The sequence below is a fragment of the Dipodomys ordii genome, unplaced genomic scaffold, assembly GCF_000151885.1.
Source record: "Dipodomys ordii isolate 6190 unplaced genomic scaffold, Dord_2.0 Scaffold135, whole genome shotgun sequence".
NCBI lineage: Eukaryota > Metazoa > Chordata > Mammalia > Rodentia > Heteromyidae > Dipodomys > Dipodomys ordii.
Genome location: NW_012267351.1, coordinates 3,294,019 through 3,298,520, shown reverse-complemented (window position 1 = coordinate 3,298,520; position 4,502 = coordinate 3,294,019). Strand labels below are relative to the sequence as shown.

The 4,502-nt window shown below is 55.4% G+C and overlaps 1 protein-coding gene across 3 annotated transcripts in view; it reads left to right on the top strand.

Annotated features, from left to right (window-relative positions):
• The window catches only part of Hnrnpab (heterogeneous nuclear ribonucleoprotein A/B), a 37,401-nt gene that overhangs the window by 27,671 nt on the left and 5,228 nt on the right, over positions 1–4,502 (top strand). The window contains exon 1 of one of the 3 annotated variants that reach the window (XM_013030954.1): positions 4,343–4,502. The exons of 1 other annotated variant lie outside the window; for it this stretch is intronic. The gene's annotated coding sequence lies outside the window, so the exon portion shown is untranslated. Of the gene's footprint in view, positions 1–4,342 lie in introns of those variants that run through there. One more of the 3 variants, XM_013030957.1, reaches the window with a different exon arrangement.

Below are 4,502 nucleotides of genomic sequence, written 5' to 3'. Positions count from 1 at the left end.
AGCGCTCTACCACTTGAGCTACAGCGCCACTTCCGGTTTTCTGGTGGTTTATTGGAGATAGGAGTCTCACGGTCTCTTCTGCCGGGGCTGGCTTTGAACCGAGATCCTCAGGTCTCAGCCTCCTGAGTAGCTAGGATTACAGGCGTGAGCCACCAGCGCCCGGCTTAGACATTATTATTTCTAGACAGGGTCTTGCTGTGGTACTCAAATGTCCTGGGTCACGTAACTGAAGGTGTGTCCGTTTGTCCTTGCGGCTTTGAATCATATCTTTGTTCAGAATGCTCTAACATGAGGCTGGAGGGCCGTAGTAATATGCCACGCCATCATTTGTGGGGGAGGCCGTTGGTCGGTGGGGCCTTGGTGGGAGGGGGGGGGCTCTCACTAAGGGAGCTGGGGTGGGGGAGGGGAGGCTGGGACCAGGAATGGCTTTGAGGTAGAGTAGCCAGAAGACTGAGGTTTCTGGGAGGTGAGCGGAGGGGGCAGGACCCTGCCCTGAGGGGTTGTCCCCCCCCAAACACACGCATCAGGGCTTGGCGTCCCCCATTTACCTTCCATTCTAAGCCTGACCTGAGGCCTCCTGCAGGTGGGTTGACCAGTTCCCGAGCAGAATGTGCGGGTGTCCTTTAACCCCGAGTCCCAGAAACCAAGAGCAGGTGCCTGCCCAGCCCCCCTGCCGACCCGAGGCCCCATCTCTGTCCTCGATGCCCCCCCTTTCTCCCAGCCCTCCCCCCTCGCTGACCCAGTGCACTCTGCAGGCTGGGAAGAGCTGGGCTGTGGCTCCCCAGTTCAGTTTGCACCCACAGAGCTACAGGATCCCCCCTTCCCTCCCCGACCTCCTGTTGCTCTGGTTTCTGGGCTGCGTGCCCCAGTCTGTAGTCTCTGCTCACTCGCTGCTGCTCTACTTGGACTTGGCTTGTCCAGTCCGGGCCTCACCTCCTCTGGGGTCCTGACTTGGGCCCTCGTTCCCCGTGTCTCTGTGCTCCCCGGTACAGCAGGGGAGTCAGGACTGGGGACAGACCCTGGGCTCCTGGGATGTGCGTGGAGATGATACCTGTGAGTCCTTAACCTCCCACACCGGCCCCTGCCGCTCTTTCCCCTTCTGCCAGAGGACGGGGGGGGGGGGCCTGGGGCCACATGGAGCAGAGCCACAGCTGTGGCCTGAGCAGCCACCCGGCGCTGTTCATCTGCGCGGAGCCCTCTTCCGCTTGGCTGCATGGCTGGAGTTTCCACGGCGATTGTGCCTCAGCCCTCAGGAACATTCTCCCACTGTTCAAAGCTTGGATGCAAGAGAGAGTAAGAGAGGCAGGCTCAGAGCTGGGTGGCAACTCGGAGATGAGGGAGGGAGGCGCGGGGAAGCTATCCAGCCATTTTTTTTCTGGCTTAAAGCATCTAGACTCAGGAAGATCACATGCTCAGGATGGTTTTTGAGAGAGGAGATCGCTGCTGCTCCCCAGGCTGTACTTTGCCTTCGGGGGCTTAAATGATCTTCCCCTCTCGGCCTCCTGAGTAGTGGAACTACAGGCGTGCGTCAGTGCACCTGGCCCGCATGCTCAGTTTTGGAGATAAACGTCTTGGAGACAATTCGGGAGAGATGTTCAGGGACAGCTACTGAAATCTGTCTTGGTGGCCAGGGGCCATGTGGATGTTAGTGGAAGCCCCCAAGAGTTGAGTAAATAACTGAATTATTGCAGAATGCGAAGGTCAGGCTGAAAGTGAGTCCTCCCGGGTCTCTGCTCAGTGGCAGTGCAGATGCATTAAACACTAGAGTCTCGGAAGCTGATCTCTGCAGGAGGCTCCTGTCAGCGCCAGCCAGGCCCTTCCCAACTTCGCTGCCTGTCTGCAGTAGAGGGTCCGCCCATCTGCCCCCTCCCCAGTGCCTAACCCCTCACCTGGAATGCTGTATCTACAGGAGAGACCTGGCCAGGCACACACGCCCGCAGTCCCAGCCACACACACAGACTTCAGCTCCAGTGGCCTGAAGACTGAAGGGTTGTTTCCTCCTCCCTGTCTCCTCCTTCCTCCCCCCCCCCCACTCCTCTTCCTCCTCTTTTCTCCCTTCTCCTCCTCCCTCTTCCTTCTTGCATTACCTAGACTAGCCTCCAACTCCTGGGTTCAAGTGATCCTCCTGCTTCAGTTTCCTGATTAGCTTGAGTTACCACCATGCCCACTTATTTTAGTGTCCATTGGGGGCGTCCACACGGAGGAGGTGGACGTGGTGCAGGATCGCCTCAGGCTCTGGTGGATTCTGATCTTGTGCAGTCCAGGCTCAGAGCAAGGCCCTTCCTTGGGGCTTGCTCAGGGATTCCAGGAGACCGGGGAAGTCTGATTGCCGAGAACAAAGCTCACCAAGCAGAGTGACTAACAGCAACCGAAAGCTAGGCAGGGATGGTTCTGAAGGCCAGACATCCCAGAGCAACTTCCTTTCCACATGTAGCTGCTGCTGTTCCTTGGCTGTAGACACAAGCTCCAGGCTTTGCCCCACGGACATGTGGCTGTTTCCCCTGTGTTAGTTATCCCCTCCTTTATTTTTTTTCTCCTCTTCCTCCTCCTCCTCCTCCTCTTCCTCTTTTTAAAACTCTACCACTTCTGATTTTTGTTTGTTTGTTTAATTGGAGATAAGAATCTCACTTTCACACAGACTTTTTTTTTTTTTGGCTTGAGCTGGGTTTGAACTTCAACCTTCAGATTTCAGTGTCCTGAATAGCTGGGATTACAGGTGTGAACCACTGGTGCCTGGTTTGGCAAGTGAAATTTTGGGTCGAGCACAAAGGCCTGGATGCAGGCTGGAATTGAGGAACTCTAGCAAATAAAAGACTCAGCCAAGCCTGAGTGGCCTTATCAAATGATCAGGTGATGTGGGCTGGGAGCAGGTCAAGTTAGACACAAGCTATTTACAGCTAACTGGTGCAATGTCTTCCTTGTACTGGGGCTCCAGCTTAGGGCTTAGGCACTGTCCTCCTCCTTTTTTGCCAGTCCTGGGGCTTGATGCTGTCCCTGAGCCTCTCTTTGCTCAAGGCTAGCCCTTTACCACTTGAGCCACAGCGCCACCTTCTGGCTTTTTTCTGCTTATGTGGTACTGAGGAATCGAACCTAGGGCTTCATGCATGCTGCCCAAGCACTCTACCACTAAGCCTCTACCACTAAAACTGTTCCTTAGTTTTCTTTATTCAAGGTGAGTCCTCAACCATTTGAGCCACAGCTCCACTTCTGGCTTTTGGTGGTTCATTGGAGATGAGTCTCACTGGTGGTAGTGAGGGGGTGATGATGTGTGCACAGGCTTGCAGTGCAATATAGCCAAGCGTTCAGACTTTTCTCTAGAAAAGCTTCAGTGTCTCTCTCCTCCTCCCCCTCCACAAGTCATGTTCAGTTGTCATTTTTCATCCTTAGGAAAAGCCCTCTGGATGGAGTGAGTTTGTTCATAGCCACGGGCTATTCTGGGATCCACTTCATTCATTTCTACACTGGTGAAGGTGCCATCTTTTACAGGGTAGAAACCAGATGAGAAAAATATTTCTCAGTCCTTCACATCTGGCCTGGCTTCAGTGTGAAAACCCAGTTATTGGTGTTGTGTTGCCAGGCTTCAGAGGTTATAATCCTGGTTGGTTTGGGGTCTGCCACTCGTCCTTATAAAAGGAATACCCAGGCCTTTAAAGTTTGTAGTCAAAAGATATAAAGGATTGTGCACACAGGCTTACACCAGTACTGAAGCTTGAACGCAGGGCCTGGGCGTTGTTCCTCAGCCCTTTTGCTCAAGGTGCTGTACCACTTGAGCCACAGTTCCATTTCTGGCTTTTTGGTGGTTAACTGGAGTCTCACCCTTTGCTGTTGGCTTCAAACCTTGACCCACAGATCTCACCCTCCTGAGTAGGTGTGATCCACCAGTTCCTGACTTGCATTTTCTTTTCTCTTTTAATATTAGAAAAAGGCCCCAAGTTTGTCACCGCTCCAAATCTCAGGGTGTACTTTTCTTTTCCTTCTTTTCCTGATTGTTTCTCTTAGAAGATAAATGTGAGCAACACCTAAGTGAACTTGGAGGGAAATCAAGTGAGCAGGTACCCCGGTACCGGATCGAGGCGCAGAGCTGGCGGGCGGCTGGCCGGCCGCCCCTCCGCAGGCTCAGCGGCGGGACCCGGCGACCGGAACCGGCCGCCGAGCCCAGACTGGCGCGCGTTCTAAAATGATGACAAAGCCCGCCCCGAATCCGGGACGCGCGCGCCGCCTGGGCCAATGGGCAGCCAGAATGAGGTTGAGCGACGGGCGAGCGCCAGCCAATGCACACACGGCTTGTTGTGAGGTGGCTCCGGCTCCGGCATTATAAAGAGCGCCACGAGTCGGCATTGTCAGGCGGCGGCACCGCGCGGGGCCGGGTGGGGGTGCGGGTGTTTTGGCGGCAGCTGAGGAGGAAGCGCGGTGGGGACGGCTCCGTCGGCGGGCGGAGGCGAAGCCGGGGTAGCGCGAGCTTGAGCGGGGCCGAGCCCGGGCAGCTTCCCCGGCGGGTGGGG